Source organism: Mytilus edulis, chromosome 11 (assembly GCF_963676685.1).
Source record: "Mytilus edulis chromosome 11, xbMytEdul2.2, whole genome shotgun sequence".
NCBI classification, from domain to species: Eukaryota; Metazoa; Mollusca; class Bivalvia; order Mytilida; family Mytilidae; genus Mytilus; species Mytilus edulis.
The window spans coordinates 24,872,973-24,893,931 of NC_092354.1; positions in this window are offsets into that span (position 1 = coordinate 24,872,973).

Here is a 20,959-nt window from a genome sequence, read left to right on the forward strand (position 1 = left end):
AATGATTATGTTTTATACTGGTTTTTCAACTTATGCTTTGTTCTTGGCTTTCTTTAATTACATTCAACCAGCTGCCAATTCTATGACCAGCTATTATTATAAAATCACTGACACTATTAATTTGTCTGTTTCCAGACAAAGGACTATGGTTTTAATAGACGAGTTGTTTATGTTTCTGTGCAGACTAAATTGTGGTTTATTTGAGCAAGATTTAGCTTGTATATTTAATGTTCATGTTTCAACTGTTAGTAGGAAATTAATAACATGGTCAAATTTTTGTATTTTGTACTGGGTAGTATAAATATGTGGCCAACAAGGAATCAGATTCAGAACAAATGCCCTCAGGTTTTTAAAACTTTGTATCCTACTACTAGAGTAATTATTGACTGTACTGAGATACCAACTGAGAGACCATCATCTTTGGCTCTTAATTCTAAGTTTTACTCTACTTATAAGACTTTTGCAGTACTACAAAAACTTTGTGCCCCAGACTCCCGGCATCATTGAAAGGAACTTCCAATGGATATGGCAAATGAGGCTACCAAAAACAAAATACATTCATATGGCAAGCAAGGGGGTTGTTAATAGACGAAACGTCAGTACAAGATGACTTGCAAGTCGTAAAGAAGGGAAATATTTGATCGATCGTCGGAAATGTTGATATGGGAGACTTGAACAATGATATTGATATTGTTCTCAGCAAAAACCGAAAATGTCCACACATTGCCTTCAATACGTTTTCCATGGTTTTACAGGATTTCGTTGGCCAGTTGCCTATTACGGCAGCGAAACTGACTGTGCCTACCAAATATACAACACTTTTTGGGATGTTGTCTCAAAACTAGCAAGTATAGACCCATCAAAACAACATTTGATACAAAAATTTAACAATACTTTTAGATATTTGGATGATATATTGGCTCTAAATAATGACGACTTCAGTATGTATACTAAAGAAATTTATCCTGTAGAACTTACTTTAAATAAAGCTAATGATAACAATGACCACTGCCCTTTCCTCGATCTTGATATCTATATCATAAACGGGAAGCTTAATACAAAAATTTATGATAAAAGAGATGATTTTTCATTTCCTATTGTTAATTATCCATTTTTAGATGGTGACGTTCCCTTGTCACCATCTTATGGTGTTTATATATCTCAACTTGTACGATTCGCTCGTGTATGTAACAATGTATTAGATTTTAGCGAGAGAAATTTATGTATTACTGAAAAATTATTACACCAGGGTTTTCGATATCACAAACTGGTCAAAACATTTACTAAATTTTATCACCGGTATAAGGAAATAATTCGTAAATATAACTCAACATGCAGACATCTTATACGTTCAGGTATTTCACATCCAAAATTTTATGGAAATATTCTTTATAAAGCACAAAAATGTCAGTATTCTCCTCAGAAACTAACAAAACCTTTAAATAGACTTATTAAAAGGGGATATAGTTACGATACTGTTGTCAGGTCATTAAAGATTGCATATTTTGGCTTTAACATTGATTCACTGATAGGGTCTTTGCATCGGAACTAAACACATTTACTTCTAAAAAAACAGTTGTTGGCATGACACGGGTTATGTTCTTCTCATATATTTTATGATAGTATGATACTAAACCCCTAACGGGAGGGATTGTACCTGATATTCATATGATGAAGACATAATCTTTCAATCAGTTTAATTGAGGTCTGGAGCTGGCATGTCAGTTAACTGCTAGTAGTCTGTTGTTATTTATGTATTATTGTCATTTTATTTATTTTCTTTTGTTACATCTTTTGACATCAGACTCGGACTTCTTTTGAACTGAATTTTAATGTGCGTATTGTTATTCTTTTACTTTTCTACATTGGCTAGAGGTATAGGGGGAGGGTTGAGATCTCATAAACATGTTTAACCCCGCCGCAATTTTGCGCCTGTCCCAAGTCAGGAGCCTCTGGCCTTTGTTAGTCTTGTATGATTTTAAATTTTAGTTTCTTGTGTATAATTCGGAGTTTAGTATGACGTCCATTATCACTGTACTATTATGCATATTTTAGGGGCCAGCTGAAGGACACCTACGGGTGCGGGAATTCTCGCTACATTGAAGACCCATTGGTTGCCTTCGGCTGTTGTTTGCTCTATGGTCGGGTGGTTGTCGCTTTGACATATTCACCATTTCCTTTCTCAATTTTATTTACAGTAGATTATGTAGATTTTTTTTATATGGAACCGTATGGTATAATTTCAGAAAGATCCATACACTTACACACAAGTTATTGTCTAGAAACTAAAAAATGCTAATTTGGGTACCTTTTGTAGCCACTTATTCTCAACAGTTGGGACCAAAACCCCCAAAATCAATCAAAACCTTCCTTTAGTGGTTATCAACCCTGTGTTACAATTCTATTGAGTTCTATTTACTGGTACTTAAAAATTTTATCCGGAAACCATCTATCTTCGGACGACGCTGACGACGACAATGTGATTTGTTCGTAGATCTTACTTAACTGAACATTCATGTTGTTTACAGTCTATCTATATGTATTATAACATTCAAGATGATAACACAAAAATGAAAAAATCCATACAAATATCGCATTAGGAGCAGTAACCCAACAACTGTTGGCATGCGTGGTTATAGGAAACTTTTTTTAAAACTGAACAAGTGGTTTTATTTGTATGACCTGATGATAATAAAATAATCAGATTCTACATTTTACCCCTATACTTCAATTTAAACGATGGTGGCTATCTTCGTTCATGTACGGGGTATTTGGATACATTTTACTTTACTCCATCTGTATGTTCGTCCGTACGTATGTCCTTAAGTTGGTTTCAGACCTTCAGTTTGCCTCATCCAAATATTATTCAACTTATACACAATATGAAATACCACATAATACAGATCAAGTTTGAAATTGAATGAAGTCTCTTTTACCTTAATGAGTTATGTCCCTTTATAAACATAGAAATTTCTGAATTTTTGGTTTCCATTCTGTACTTAAGTTTGCTTCAACAAACAGTATACCACTTATACACAATGCTTGCTACAACACAATTCAGATCAAGCTTGAAATTGGATGGGGTCGTTTTTACTGTTCCTGAGTGTTGCCCCTTTATAAATGTAAATATAGCTGAATTTTTGGCTTTCGTTTTCTTTCTTTTGTTTGCCTCAACCAAATGTTATAAAACTTATAGACAATGCTTATGACCACATAAAACAGATCAAGTTTGGTATTGGGTGGCGTCACTTATCCTGTTCTTAAGTTATGCCCCTTTTTTAATATAAATATTGCTGAATTTTTGGTTTCCGTTCTCTTACTCAATACTTCAATTTGCCTCGACCAAATGTTATAAAACTTCTTCACAATGCTTATTACCTGATAAAAAAGATTAAGTTGGGAATTGTGACTTGTTCGTAGATCTTACTTAACTGTAAGGGTCGTATTTGGCACAACTTTTTTGGAATTTTGGATCCTCAGTGCTCTTCAACTTTGTATTTGTTTGTTTTGTAACTATTTTGATATGAGCCGCACTGATGATTCTAATGTAGAAGAAACGCGCGTCTGGCGTACTAAATTATAATCCTGGTAACTTTGATAATTAAATTCTAATTAGTAAACTCAAACGAACATAAAATATTTATCAAATAACCACAAACTCTTACATGGGAGACGCCACTTGCAGAGACAAGCGCACATTTTATTGTAAATATAATATGAGTATAATATTGTTGAAAGTTCATATAAATATATAGCTATTAAGCAGCTGGTACTGGTTTCCCCATACTTGTGGTCCACAAATCTGAAAATAAATATGATTAATAATATTATTTATTTTGCAAAATGCTACTGTACACTTTGACTGCAATGGCTCGAATGACTTTAAACTCGTGCATGAACTCAATATCCCAATCGAACCGACCTTACTATAATTAACCAAACACGTGTTAACTATAAACAACAACTTTAGGGACCACATCAAAAGATCAATGTAAGATAAAAAACTTAATTCAAATAGTTTGGGGGTGGGGGTTGAACTGCTGCAAGATTTGGTTATCCGACATTGATTTTTACATATATCCATATTGGTCAATCAATTTTTCCCAAATTAAGTTAATAGGGGGGGTAGGGGGGTCAGTGAAAAAACTATTTGAATTAAGTTTTTTATCCTTCATTGAACTTTTGATGTCATCCCTTACATGTTCGATTTTGTACAACTTTGATAAATACATTTATTAACTGAGCATGCTTGCTGATCACAGTTTATCTATATCTATTATAACATTCAATATAATAACCAAAAAATTGAAAAGTTCCATAAAAAAAGTTGAATTCTTTGATTCGTCATTTTTACTTCATGACGGCATCATAGAAGACCTCGTTATTTTAGTAGTATAGATGAGAACACCAGAGAATGCGCAATAAACCAAGAGAGATAGAAATTGATAAGAGCCTAAGGGTTAGTAAAAATATAAGTCAAATTAGTTTTTTATATACATTTTTTTTGTACAATACTTGGCCAAAAGTATTTGTAACCTTTCGTTTTTACTTATATATAATAATTCATAAAAAATATATATAATTTCAGTGTGGGCAGGCATTTATGTTGATTTTTTACAAACCGTGTGTTAAAATTTCAGAATTTGTTTGAAGTAATTTTTTTTTTATAATAATATTGCTGTCAATTCTTTTTGTTTTCTCTTAATATGAACACGTATATTTTATTTACAATATGAAATATATAGCAAGTTTATAAACAAAAATAATCTTTGTCATTATATTATCAAAAAAGATAACTCTTCACAACAAATAAAATCAAATAAACAATGAGATGTGTGACAATTCTGCTCATTTTTGAGCCAAGTTTCATTAACATTGACCAGAAATGACCCAACCATATTTTTTTGAAAAAATAATTAGTTTTATATGAAATACATAGTTAAACAATCACAAGAGAGAAATCTAAATAATGGCCATGTACTTCTTATGTATCTTTTTAAAAGAAATCTTTTACATGCCACCCGATACGACTCAGGTTTTCTTTCCTATTCAATAGATGTTAGGTTATGCTGTTCAGCCGATAACATAGTATACTATGTTACTATATCCCCATGGGTGACTGGGGTATAGAAATATGGTCACTTTGTCTTCTCCCGACCGGCAGTAAAACGCTGGCCGAAGTGGGGCGTCCGTTTGGCTGTGCGGAGGCCATCTGGAATGATGGTCGGGGAAATTTGGACTGCCACTGGAAAATGAGGGTATATTGGATAAAGACAGAAATTTAGCCTTGCAACAGGCCACCAACGGACCCCTCGAAGAGTTGTCGCAAGGGTTCTTAACGTGCAAAGAGCGTGGCACTCTCTTTACACGAGGCATCGGATTTAACGTCCCCCTTCTGACCGGACGTGACTGTGAACTTGATACATCCCGCACAGCCAAACGGACGCCCCACTTCGGCAAGCGTTTTACTGCCGGTCGGGAGAAGACCAAGTGACCACATTTCCATTCCCCAGTCACCCTTGGGACGCCTCTGGAATGACCTTCTTGAAAGCCATAGGGTCGACTTCCTTGACTGCTTCCTCCTGAGCGGCTGCAGGCTCCTTTGGAGTAGGAAGTGACTCTTCTCCAGGTTTCTGTACAGGTTCCTCCTGTTCCTTGAAATCACTTACTTGTGGTATTGCTGGTACCTCAGGCAATACTATGGGATCCTCCACAGGTCCTTCCTGTGGTTGGCTTCATCCAAGATTGAGGTGTCGAATGGCTGAATGCCCACTCCCGGCTGGGAGTTACAACTACTAGGCCTCCAAGACCTTTCCACATCTTCACTGCCCTCGCTGGAGCAAGACCTGAATGATTCTGAGTCTGATTTTCTGAAAAATATGAAAAAAAAATAAAACATTAGTTAAACTGACAATTTACATATCTAATACACAATAATTAAACTGACTATTTACACAATATGGTTACCTACTCATTTTCTCCCCCTCTTTTATCTTTTGAGGGTGGAGTAGGACGGACAAGTTGACAGTTTGGGCAAATGTAGGGATCTATCTCATTGGCCTCTTGGATTGACATACCTAATAGCCAAAATTATTTTGCCAATCACGCTTGATTGCACCTGGTCAAAATTGCTAACTAGGTCACATCATGTGTGTTCGAACCACCCACAACTACCAATAATGTGGTGTTCGTCTTGGGGAAAGACTATTTCCCTTAAAAGGACCTGACCTGGACTTGATACATATAAGAAGTACTTAGGCTTAAGTATTATGTAATTACCTATAACTCGGGCGTTGTTACTGTGTCTTCGTTATTGCGTCTAACGTATTGTTGACCATAAGGTGAAGAGGGCGCTGCAGGCGTGCGCAGGCTCTGACATCCGCTGTATCCAACCAGAGGCCCATTGGTGTCCATCGTCTACTCCTGGCAGGGAGAATGGTATCAGTTGTCTACTCCTAATAGGGAGAACCCGGGGCTTAGGGTAAAGATACAACACTATCCAGCTGACCAATTTAATTTTCAATGTGAAGGTATTTTTGTATTTTATATAATTGTCTGACATTTAGAATTTGTATTCTTGAAGAAGTATTCAAATAAATGTTCTATTTACATAAAATATTTAAGGTAATACAGTTATTCTTATGGATTTTTACCGGATTTTCTACTAGAATGTAAAAATTTATTGTACTATACACCATTTTCATTATATTTTTTATTATTGCATCTGTGGACAATATCTTGTAAAGATTGCTTGAAATTAGTCACAAAACGCAATTCACTCTGACTCAAGAAAGATGGCTACTGTTTAAAGTAATTAAAAGTGTTGAATAACAACAACGGTAAAATTGTCTGGTTACACATTTTGTATTTTACTATTATACACCATTTTACAGGACGTATTATGATATTCTGTGCCTGGTGTGTCTACTCGATCATGTTAAACCAGCAAATTGAAAACCACAAATTAAAAACCTGCGGCTGTATGAGTGTTTATTTGTCTTGATAAATTGTCTGCTTTGTGAACTGATCGAATTACAATGATTATGATAAATTGACTGTTTTTGCAGATAATGTGAACAGTAATCCTGGAAGAATCAATCTTACGTACGCAGAAAAAAGGAAAAGGGTAATGGGAGCATGGGACTTGCTGAGAGACAAGCTCATTGAAACCAGGTTGGAGGAACAGTCCCCAGCAACTCATTTTTGTTGCTTTTGTGAATAATCTGTTGATAATGTTATTTTTTGTCAGGATTGTGGTCCCTCAGCATATTACTGTGATACTTGCTGTAAGAGGATTCACCAGAACATTTTGTTCCATAAACCACACCAGTGGAAGGTAAAATATGGCCACAATATATAAATAAAAAAAGATGTGGTATAATTGTTAATGAAACAACTCTCCACAAGCATACAAGAGACCAAATGACAAAAAATTATTTACTCTAGGTTGCTGTACAGCCTTCAACAATGAACAAAGCCCTGAAATGACAATGTAAAACAATTTAAATGAAAAAACTAACAGCCTAATTTTTGTAAAGAAAATGAACGAAAAACATATGCAACACATAAGCAAACGACAACCATGGAATTACAGGCTCATGACTTGGGTCAGGCACATACAGAATGTGGTGGGGTTAAAATGTTAGCAATATTATCCCAACCCTCCCCTAACCTGGGACATGTTGTAATAGTTTAACATATGAACGAACTATAAAAATCAGTTGAAAAAAGGCTCAAGTCATCAGATGGATAAAAATACAAATGTTACTAGTACAAGTGGACGTGGCCAGGTACTTGTACATCCCGCTACTCGCTACATTGAAGACCTGTCGGTGACCTTCTGCTGTTGTTTTTTCTATAGTTGGGTTGTAATATCTTTGACACATTTCCCATTTCCATTCTCAATTTTATAAATTTTAGTTAGTACAGATTTGAGAGTACTCAGCGTCGCAGTTACTGACAGCTAGTTTAAATCCACTTACAACCATTAAAAGAATCATGCATCTAAGACTAATGTCAGTTTTTCATGTGTTTAAATGTAGTTTAAAAACTTAACCATGTTAACTGAAAACTAGGATAGAAAAGCAATATATTAAAATTGAGAAAGGAAATGGTGAATATGTCAAAGCGACAACCACCCGACCATTGCAGCTTTTAGAAATGTTTAAAAATTGATATACTTTGCAATGCTTTTTGAGGTTATCTAATGAATATCATAAAACCGTTAATAAGTTTTAAAAATTGAGGCTTTTTGAGGTTATCTAATGAATATCATAAAACCGTTAATAAGTTTTAAAAATTGAGAAGTTATTACTCACTATTTTCAATAAGAATGTTCAAATGCTTAAAATGTACACACTAAAAAAACACCATGAAATTCATTGAAAAATTGTTAAGACGAGATTGGTCTAATCGCCTTCAAGATACAATGTATATTGATCCAAAGATTTGTTATTCCATAAAAAAGAATAGGTTTGTTTGTCCAAACGCTACCTACCCAGAAAAAAAGCTGCCTACTCAAATTCTTTTATTATCCTGATTTGAAGAAGTTTTTTTTAATCAGATAGACATGAAGACTAATGAACACCAGATACTTCAATTTCTTTTTTTGAAAAAAGAAAAGAAAACGCCTACCTGGACCTACTCACTGTCTCAACCTTTGGGAAGGGTTTGGGCAAACCAAAAAAAAAATTAATTGTGACTTTGCCCTGTACTAATATATCTTTTTCAGGTTTATATTTGATCGTATTAACCTCATACAATAATACTATAATTTATATACATACTTTACCTCTATAACAGCAAACCATGTATGTACATATTCAAATGACTAATGAACTTGCCAGGCAAGACCACATTTGTGAATCATCATACTCTACTTCCATATATGCTGTTGATGTAAAGGGTAAATATTTTTTTATGCTGCCCCAAAATAAATGTTCCAAATAATGGGTTCTGTATGGTTACTTTAGTATCCTCTTTTTCTTGATTGAAATTAACTTTATACAGATGGAATAATAATTTTGAAGGGGAAGAAACTGAATTTAATACTCTTTAGAGCCTCTAGGTCTTCTTTATTTAATATTTTTTTTCACATTTTGCAGGTTTACATAAAGGCAACAGTAGTATACCGCTGTTCAAAACTCATAAATCCATGGACAAAAACCAAAACCGAGCGAAACGCATTACATACAAGAGGAGAACAACGACACAACACCGAAACGCAACACACACAGAAACGGACCAAGCATCAGACAAAACACCACGAGAACAACAAATACAACATGAAAACCAAATACACGAATTTGGGATAAACAAGTACCGTGCCGCGTCTTATCTCAATATCTCAAAAATAAGAGGAAACACAAACGACTCAACGTTAAAATGCAACACACAGAGAAACGAACAATAATATAAGAACATTCTTAATATATAGAACACTTAATGCTATTGCAAACAGTAAATTTTAACAAATGAATATAAAAGAGATAAACATAATGAAACTGAAGTATTAACTAATTACATAAAACTAAACCCGAGTTTATCACAAAATAGACACACATCCGTATAAGTCCAGGCGTCAATGTAATTAAAAAAAATGTGACGTCACATACGATGGCGAAAAGGCAGAAACTTTATGCCACATACATGTTAAATCCAGCTATGCAGATGTGAAGATCCTGCTGTCACTTTTTTGCGTTACAGCTTATGGCCAGCTACACCTACAAGCCCTAAAATTGGCTTTGATCTCAGATTTATGGAGCTATTGTCTGTTTTGCAACTTGAGTGCTGTTTACCTGCAAAATCTTTTTGAGATGCTTTAGATACTATGCACTTTAACTACATCAAATTAATCTCCAACGTTGTAAGTTAATTTTAACAGTTTTCTGATGTTGGAAAGTGTTTTGTCTCTGACATTACTCATTTGTTAGAAATGCATCAATATAGACAATAAAAATGTTGATATATTTTAAAATTATTTATTGTCACAATGTGCTGTCTAGATGTAGAAAAAATAAGAAAAAGGATGGGAATTGAAGAGCAAATTCCAAAAAAGGTGTGCCAAATATATCAAAAACTTCGACCATCTAAGAGAAAAGTGGTTAAAATTTTGAAGTTTCCGGTTTTATGGATGCCCCATGTTCAGAGGTTTCTAATAAAATTAGGAGATTTGTAAAAAAAACTTTGAGGAAGACACTAAGAGAAAAAAAATTAAGGTTTTGTACCATCTCAGATCTGCTAACAGCTGAGTGCATATCTGTTGAGTTTAATGGTCTCACTGGTTTGGAGCGTACACCAACTGCACATAATTCTGGTTGTGTTCTAAAACTACAAAAGTTTTGGAAGCCTTTCAGTATTTTCGATTAGAGTTTGGTGAAATCATGTTACCTTAAATTGTTCATTTGACTGTAAATTGACCATAGGAATAGCGAGTTATGGAAGCTTTGTTTAGGAGACTTCGTTACAGCATCCTGCTACAATTACTTCTTGTTATTACATGGGATCTTGTCATAGACAGAGTTAAAACTAACATTCTTTTAGAAATTTTGGAAAAGTTTGTGCTGATCCTATTTAAACTTGAATAAGTCTTAATTGAATTTTGTAAATGTTGGATTGGAGGTAGCTTGTGCTACATTTGACAGGTTTCACTATAGACTTTGAGAAAATAAGTCAGATTTCATGTGATAATTCAAGAAGTTTTTTTTTTTAAATTGATTTATTTTATCTTCTTTGTTCATATACATGATATATTCAGCGAGTCAAATTTGTACTTGAATGGGTCTGAAACTGCAATTGTTAGAACTTTGATTGCAGCAAAGCTTATTGGTGATTTTTGTAATGTAATGATACTAAAAGCTATCATTCGTGTCGTTTTCTTGCCGTCTTTGTTCATTTCACACCGAGAGAGTGTATAACAAGAGACTGAAAATGTCTGTGTTTATTTGGACTTAACTAAATTTGAAAATTAATTTATTTATTTTGTAAGATTGCGTACACAACTTTCCTGTTGATTCCTAAAATTTTCATTCTTAGGATTTATTTTGTCGCCTTAGACTCACATATAGATATAGGAAGATGTGGTATGAGTTTCAATGAGAAAACTTTCCATCCAGATAACAATTTATAAAAGGCCACCATTATATGTTGATGTACGGCCTTCAACATAGAGCAATGATATAAATGGCAGTGAAAGTGTGTTGCATTTATCAAAACCCATCAGTTTGTTTGCAATTAGCTGTGAAACTTGAGAGGGAACAAACATACGAACCTTTGGACACTTTTTTTTTAATTAGGAGGAATGGTCAACAATCATCAAGTCTTATAGATATGGGGAATTAAAAAGCCGATTCATGGAGGGATTGCCATTGACAGATGAGATACCATATGGCAAGAGGAGGAAGAAGCCAGCAATGCCAGTGGTCCAGAAGGATGCTGCGATAGAGCTCCTTACATAAGGAAAGGACAGCTTCAGTTTTGGTGTAGAGAGCGGCAGGACACTGACGGAGCAACAAAAAAGGCAACTGGAGAACCTCCAACTTGGCATTAATTCTCCTGATGTCAATGTGTAAGTATCATATAGGGATTTATACAACTTAAGTCCACTCAAACTTTAAAAAAATCTGCTTAACATATTTATTTGTGATCAAGTATGGTAACTTATTATTAAGCCCAGTAAGTTCAGAGTATAAGATTTGTTTACATGTTAAGATACGATAGTTAATTAATATTAAGCCCAGTAAGTTCAGAGTAGAATAGTTTTTTACATGTTAAGATATGACATCAGATGCCAAGTGATGAGATAATAAATAATTATATTTTACTCTACCAAGGATACTTTTACGAAGTTTGTTAAATACATTGCAGTATCAAATGTTCTGATAAGATTTTGTTTATTGGCATGAATGTGATTTATATTTTTCCAAACAAGTCCTCCATGAATCACCATCAACCACAACAGCTTGAACCAAAACAGATTAAACCACAACAGCTTGAACAGCATTTAGCACAGCAAAGAAAAACAGACAGGAAAAGGTTGCATGAAGAATCTTTTAAGCAGAGGTAAAAACTCGCATAGAAACATTTCTTTAGGTGTTAAACCATTAATTCAGAATCCCTTTGCTTTCTATGTTAAACTCCAGTAAATTTTGAGTATTAATGGCTGCTTTGTATTACGTTTGAATGATGTAGCAGTCATTTCACATGTTTCATGTCAAAACTATACCTTATCCTGACTTGTGCTGAAAAATTCGACATACATTTAATTAATGTGCCAATAAGTGTTTCTATACCTTTAAAATATGGACTAAATGTAGAAATATCTAAGGATTTCAAATTGAAAAGTTGTACATAAATAAATTGATTTCATCCCTTTAATCAACCTTTCACAATAAACAAAACTGTGTCTCAGATTTTTGATACATGCCTCCAGTAAGAAGATATATTGATTTTACTGCTGGGTGCCAAACCTCATTTCACCTTTCATCTTACAAGACCCATAAATTCATTTAGAAACAAATTATCCAAAAACTGGGACACGGTATTGTAGAAAATACTCCCTTTAATCACATATATCAAGGTCAAGCCAAAGGGGGTACCCATGAAGTTTCTACTTTCATTTTTTGCTAACAATTCTCATGAAAAATTGTTCTGAGATATCACCTAAAAACTGAATTTCCCCCCTTTGAACCCCTACAAATGCAACGTTAATACAAAAATTCCACAGGAAACACCACAGGAGTGTTCTGACACCATTATTACATCAATAGAACCACACAGTTTGTGTTTTTGATGCTTTTATACTGTACATTTTGCATTATTAGTGCATTGTCTAACACCAACTTAGCATTTGGCGGGAGTTTGACGTCACAGATTTGACCAACATCTGTAATGTAGTAATTAAATATAGACAAAGCTCCGCCCCTAACCAGATAAGGGAATAACAGGATTGACCAGCTGCATATAATCATTATTTACCATCATTATTCTAGCTATTAAGAATAATTTGCATGTGTATTTCAAAAAGAAATATACTATGAAATTAGCTAGAACATTATAATTATGCAATAAAAGACATGTTCATAAAAAGATCAAGACCATCCCCGTCCTGAAAATAGACTGTCTCATATGATTTTTTTAGTTTTAAGGAATTGAAAAATTTCTCATATTAAAACTTAAAATTTATTATAATGCCTAAAACTCCAAACAGAAGACCTGCTCATCATTTAAATTTAGAAGAGCAGAGAGAACAATTTATGCAGGCAGTAAGAAATGTTGGGTAAGTTACTTTGATCATAATTTATTATTTTTTTTGTTAAAAAAAATATCAATAAGTAAAATAGTTTAAATTACATGCAAGACATGTGAGCAAACATTGTAATGATGGTAGTAATAATAATTTTCATTTATTGTTGATAAATTTAAATTGATTTTGATATAAAATAAAAAGTAACTAAATAAAAATGTTTATAAATATGTTTCTTAAATATGATGGGGAAATGTTTGCGACACTGCTTCAAGAGGAAGTTCACTCTCAAAGGAGAAGAAATAGGGGAGACAGAAAGTTAAGATGGGTTACATACTGTCATTGGGCTTATGCTTTGAAGGTAAGATACTGTTACGTAAAAAAAAATTATCAAGTAATTTACAGAATGAGAAGTTTGTCTGATTCGTCTATCTAAAGTCTTTCTTTGGCTATTCAGCATTGTTAGAATTGTAATGCCAAGAGCAGTTAAATCATTATTGGAAAAGAAGGGGGGTTCATGTTGTTTGTATGTCCCTTGGACTAAGTAAATTAAATATTATTGTGCTTCGTTTTGCTAATTGTTTTATTCATTCTTTGCGTATTCCTGGCTTGTGTTGTTTATTTGTTTACTTGCATACTATTTTGTTTCTTCGATCTTATGTAACATTTCAATTAATTCATATAATATGTTTGTTATACAACAGGATTCTGAAATTGGACCAGACGATGCACAGTATGCATGGCCAAAGGAGGTGCTGAACTATCTTCGTTCTCTAGCACAAATAGACATCAAAGGAGAGAAAAAAGGTGAGATTAGTAACAAAAATGTAGATCATGAATGGATACAATCCTCTCTACATACTATCAAAATATTATTAGTTGGAAATTAAGACATGTTTACCTTATCCACAGCTGACACTGACATTTATATCAGAGTAAATCTAATATGTTAACAAAAATATGTACAACATTTGTGATTATAATTTAAAAATGACCCCCCCCCCCCCCCCCCCCCCCCAAACCTCTTTTCAAATCTGTTATGAACATTTTGATGAATGCAATCACATTTTTAAAGTTGTTCAAAGTTAAAAATAAAAGATTAACAAATGAATGAACAAATTTATTTGGTTAAAAAGTAATTATTTTTTTTATTTTTTTTGTAGGATGCATTTCCTGTGACAATGGAAATCTTCTGTAGTATAGTGGCTGAGAAGAAATATTCAGTTATAAAAATAAATTGATATTGATACAAAATAACACAATTGTTACTTATTCATGTTTGCAAAGGGAAAGACATATTTCTTATCATATTGGAAAATCTTTACATCATTGAATTTGATTTATTTGACAAGTTTGTTTTTTGTGGCCTTTCGTGGGTTTTCCACATGTTTTACATTTAGGTTGTCTCTTCCCCTTTACACTTGGATTGTCTGAAGTACTAGATTTATAATACTTGTCTTTAGCATAACTGTCATCATATTGGAGTGTATCTTGGTGTTGTGCATCCATAGCTTTCAATTGTTTTCTCCGTTTCTTTCCCTTCTCACTAGTTTTGTACAAAAAATGTCGAATTCTGGTAGAATTAATGTTAGTCCACAACCGCTTATTATTGTCACCTACACTGATATTTTCCTTTTCAAAAAGTTTAGTGTTAAAATTTGCCATACCACTGTTGAAATGTCCCACGGCTAGTGCTGTGCCAAGCTGAATTTCTCCTGCACTATGATATTCTCCTTTTGGCAAATAGCTCCATATAACATGATGAAGTGATTCGTTTTGATTTTGAGTCGAACATTTCTCGGCGCCGGTAAGCAGTTTTTCATCAGACAGCTTTTCGAAAACTGGTTTTAGTATTTGGACTACAACTTCAGATAATGGATTTTTTAGGGGTCGGTAGGTTGATGATCCACAGTCTTTGTCAACTTGCCATTTACACCAAGAAGTATTCCCTTCAGGACAAAAGTGATGCATAGGATTTTCTGCTGTGCTGGCACAATGAAATAATATGGCCATTTCATTTTGTCTCATTGCATTGACATTACCCTTGTTGTTTCATTTGGTTTTTTTTTCTCTATCGATTTATGAATTTTGAACAGCGGTATACTACTGTTTCCTTTAATTATCAAGCATTAAGAACACACACACAAAAATATCCCTAATAATTTAAAAGCCAGAGTATACAAGATAAATAAATGAACTGATCTTAAGCTCATTGATATTTACAGGAGGAACACTGACGAGAACTGCCCTCCCAATTACCAACCAAACTTTTGAACTGACCAATCTGTACGCTAGCTCGAAAAAAATAAAATTGTTGAGAATACCCGTTTTTTTACCTGTAATGGGGTGTAAAACAAACATGTAGGATGATCGGAAATCTTAGGGATGTTTTTATTTCTAGATCACCTAGATGTTTGCGATTAGAACTAGTTAACGCGAACTATATTCAGATAAAAAAAATTGGGATGTGAAGAAAACAGTTATAAAATAAGATGAAGTATTGTTGACTGAACAACTTATATTTTGTTAATAGGTACAACAAATCAACAATTGAACTTTTTGCAAATCTTGAAAAACATAATTTATGATCAAAAGAAGATATTCAGTGCAGAATATTTTATTTCATGTTGCCAAGAACAAGTTCATAATAAATACTATAGGTAGGCCTTGAATTAATAGATACCATCTGGGATGATGGTCGGGGAAATTTGGACTGCCACTACTAGAAAAAAGTAAAAACACAAAAATACTAAACTCCGAGGAAAATTCAAAACGGGAAATCAAAAATCAAAAGGCAAAATCAAAAGTCCAAACACATCTAACGAATGGATAACAACTGTCATATTCCTGACTTGGTACAGGTATTTTCTAATGTAGAACAAGTTCACAATAAACACAATAGGTAGGTCTTGAAATGATAGAGGCCATCTGGGATGTTTTTCGGGGAAAATAGGACTGCCACTGGAAAATGAGGGTATATTGGATAGGGGACAGAAATTTTGCCTGGCAACAGGCCACCTATGGACCCCTCAAAGAGTTGTTTCAAGGGCTCTTAACGTGCAAAGAGCGTGGCACTCTTTTCCACGATAAGAACCCTTGCAACAACTCGAGGGCCCGTAGGTGGCATGTTGCAAGGCTTGCAACATTTCTATCCCTATCCAATATACCCTTATTTTCCAGTGGCTGTCCTATTTCCCCCGACAAATATCCTAGATGGCCTCTATCATTTCAAGACCTACCTATCACAACAGCACCATTTTTTTTACTATTATTTTCATTATCTTTGATATGGTTTTTTTTTAAATTTTGTGAACAAAGTTCATTTAATATGTAGATCACAAAAAATACAAAAATATATGTTTACAAGCATTTTCTTATTCAAAGTTAATATTCTGTCCTATAGGTTTCAGTCTGTGACGTTTTGTCTGACTTCTTGTCCTGCGACTTTCTGTCCTACATTCAGTTTTTCACCGAATGGTTTTTAAACTGTTCCTGTGGTATCTTGCTCCAGTTTTGAAAAAAAAAACATTGAAGTTTAATAAGTACTATACATACAACGGCAATATTTTTTCTAACTTACTTGTGTAACGCACAAGTGTGTTGTCAAATGAAAAAAAAGATAAGATCGTCCTTTGTGTAACTTTTTATCCCGTGTACCAAGTGTGTCTGGGAACACAACAGTAAAATGACAGTACCATCAACTCGACATTAGAGATATTTTTATTATATTTATTAGCGCACTCGCTATACGCTGATCTACAATAATTCAAAACTCACAGAAAAGCAATCCTTAGAATTAGAAGCTACCAATGAGGATGTTGTCACTCCTCTGCATGGATATTAAAACCACAATCAAAAAACTGACATCCATTATGGGGTAGCAAGACTCATAATGCCAAAGGTAAGATCATTGAGGACTTTGTCTCTCAAGAAGGATTATGCATTTTTAATGATGGATCTAATACGTATCTTCATCCTGGAAACGGGTCTTATTCTTCTATTGATATCACTATATGCGATCCCTCTCTGCTCCTGGATTATTCATGGCGTGTTCATGATGATCTATGTGGAAGTGATCACTTTCCAATAGTACTTGAACATTTTTTTTAATTCTGCCCAACAGAGAGTACCACGTTGGAAACTTGACAAGGCGGACTGGTCCTTGTTTGAGAATCTCTGTCGAACGGAACTTCAGTCAAAGATGTTTGAGACTGTGCAAGATCCAATTTTAACTTTTAATACAGTTCTAACGTCAATTGCTGACAGAACTATTCCTAAGACCTCGGCAAATCCAAAACATCCCAGTAAACCATGGTTTGATGACGCATGTGATCAAGCCATAGGTGACCGTAAAAAATCTGAAAGACGGTTCAATCAACAACCAACGACGGAAAATTTGAGTAATTTCCGTATTTTTCGCGCTAAGGCACGGCGGACTTGTAGGCAAGCCCGACGAACATCCTGGAAAAAATTTGTCTCGGGGATTACATCTCGCACTCCGATGACAAAAGTTTGGAATATGGTAAATAAAATAAAAGGTAAAAATTCTAAAGCCACTGTAAAACATTTGAAAGACGGCAATAATTTATTAACATCTGAAAAGGATATTGCCAACAAACTTGGTGAAACTTTTGCAAAGTCTTCTTCTTGTAACAACTACAGGGAAGACTTTAAAAAAGTTAAAAAACAAAAAGAAAAAATTAAATTAAACTTTAAATCAAAAAATGGTGAAAATTATAATAAACTATTTTCTCTTGAAGAACTTAAAACATCTCTGTCAAAAACCCATGATACAGCTTGTGGACCTGATAATATTCACTACCAACTCTTAAAACACTTGCCAGATTCCTCGCTAGAAGCTCTCTTGCAGCTCATGAATAACATCTGGGAATCTGGTGATTTACCATCAATCTGGAAGCTTGCAACCGTCGTGCCTATTCCAAAACCAAGTAAAGATCATACGGATCCTATTAATTATCGACCAATTGCTCTTACCAGTTGTGTCTGTAAAATACTCGAACGGATGGTCAATGATCGCCTTGTTTGGTTCCTGGAATCCAATGGGCTATTAGCCAATATTCAGTGTGGATTCCGACAGGGTCGCAGTACTCTTGATCATCTTGTTCGATTCGAATCATTTGTCCGTAATGGTTTTGCGAAATATGAGCATGTGGTGTCGGTCTTTTTCGACCTTGAGAAGGCCTATGATACTGCATGGAAATATGGTATTTTAAAAGATCTATTTGATATGGGGGTTGAAAGGCAATATGCCTAATTTTATTTCTAATTTTCTCTCTAACAGACAATTTAATGTTAGAGTTAAGGTGGTACCTAACACTTTAACTAAAATTAATTTGGCTCGTTTAATTTTCTTAAAATTTTGACAAAGTATTTACTTTGACCCTTTGACAAAAATATAAAAATTTCAAAAAATTTGAACCAACCGTTTAATCAGAAAAATTACACTGGTTATATAGCAGTTTGACAAACACTTATTTTGATCATTGAGAAGCTTAATATTCCCTTATGAACACAACGTCAATAAAACGTTCTGCTGATTTTACAGAGTTATCTCCCTGTAGTGTTAGGTACCACCTTAATTCGACCATGTCTGATCTTTATGATCAAGAGATGGGTGTCCCTCAGGGCAGTATTTTATCTGTTACATTATTTAGTCTTAAAATCAACAGCCTTGTTGAAGTTTTAAAAAGTAATATTGAAGGTTCATTGTACGTTGATGATTTTTTAATATGTTACAGAGGCAAAAATATGAATAACATTGAAAGACAATTACAATTATGTCTTGGAAGAATTGAAAAATGGGCCTCGGAAAATGGTTTTAAATTTTCCACTTCAAAAACGGTCGGGATGCATTTTTGTAACAAAAGAAAATTGCATCTTGATCCAGAACTAACTTTGTACGGCAACCCAATTAAAATGGTTGATGAAACCAAATTTCTTGGGTTAATTTTCGATAAAAAGTTAACCTTTCTACCCCATATCAAAATGTTAAAAGCGAGATGTTTAAAAGCTTTAGATATTTTAAAAGTTGTCGGCAGCACTGACTGGGGTGCTGATCGCAACATTTTACTCAATTTATATAGATCTCTTGTTAGATCTAAACTAGATTATGGCTCTATAGTGTATGGCTCTGCAAGGAAGTCCTACATACAGATTCTCGATGCTGTGCATCACCAAGGTTTGCGTCTCTGTCTTGGCGCATTTAAAACCTCACCAGTTGAGAGTCTGTATGTAGAGGCTGATGAGCACTCACTCACTGACAGACGTTTGAAGCTTGGACTTCAATATGCTGTCAAACTAAAAGCCCATTCAGATAATTCTGCCTACAGCTGTGTTTTTAATCCGATTTATGAAGATATTTTTGCAAAACATGAAAATAAAATTCCTCCGTTAGGTTTACGTTTAAAACCACATTTAGCTTCTTTTGATTTAAAATCTGTTGCTCAAGTTCAAACTTGCAGATGTCCTCCATGGGAACTTCCCAAACCAAAAATGATATTTGATCTCCGTGAACACAATAAAAATAAAACAAATCCTCTTTTAATTCAGCAACACTATGCTGAAATTAAAGCCGATTATCTCGATTTTTCAATTGTCTATACTGATGGATCAAAAGATGGTGATAGAGTTGCATCTGCTGCTGTCTTCAGGGACAGAGCTGCAACCCTCCGTTTGCCATCTGATGCATCCATCTTTACTGCTGAAGCAGAAGCAATAATTTTGGCTTTGAAATTTATTGCTTCTTCAGATAAATCCAAATTTATTATATGTTCGGATTCACTTTCATGCTTACAAGCTATACGAAATACTAAAATTAAAAACCCAACAATCCTGAAAATTTTATATGTAATGAGGAATTTAAAAATTCTTCTGAAAGAAATAATATTTCTATGGGTTCCGAGTCATGTTGGAATCCTTGGAAACACAGCTGTAGACCTTGAGGCAAAGAATGCCCTGGGTGACCCTCTATCTAACTGTGATATACCATATACTGATTTTAAATCTAATATTAGAGAATATGTTTTTAATATATTGAAAAATAAATGGAGTAAAAAAGACGATAATAAATTGCATGAAATTAAACCTAATTAAGGCAAACCTTTTGATAATATTATGTGCAGAAAAGATCAGTGTGTTATTACTAGATGTCGTATTGGTCATACTAGAATAACACACGAGTATCTTTTAAAAAATGAAGATGAACCACAATGTGTTCCTTGCAACTGCAAGTATACTATTAAACATGTTTTAATTAATTGTATTGACTTTGCTGATATTCGTAAGAAGCATTTCAATGTCAATAATATTTATGATTTATTTAATAATGTTCCATTTACAAATATTGTTGCTTTTTTAAAAGAAATTGGAATTTATTATAAAATATAAAAATGTTATTATATTTAAATCGATTTTAATTTTTATCACGTTATTTTACTGTTGATTTTTATTTGTATATAATCAATTTGCTTTAGTCAAGAATTTTAGTGTATTGAAGGACCTTTTGTCTTATTTTAAAAATATGCTGTAAATTGTAAAAATATTCGAATTAGCTCTCGCCGCGATATAGCCTTTTTGTGCTAATGCGGCGTAAAGCAACCAACAATCAATCAATCAATCCATTGTACAAAAGAGTTTGAAGAAATCTGCTGGTGATTTAAGTCCTTGTAGTTGTTTCCTACCAACATAAAATAGTAA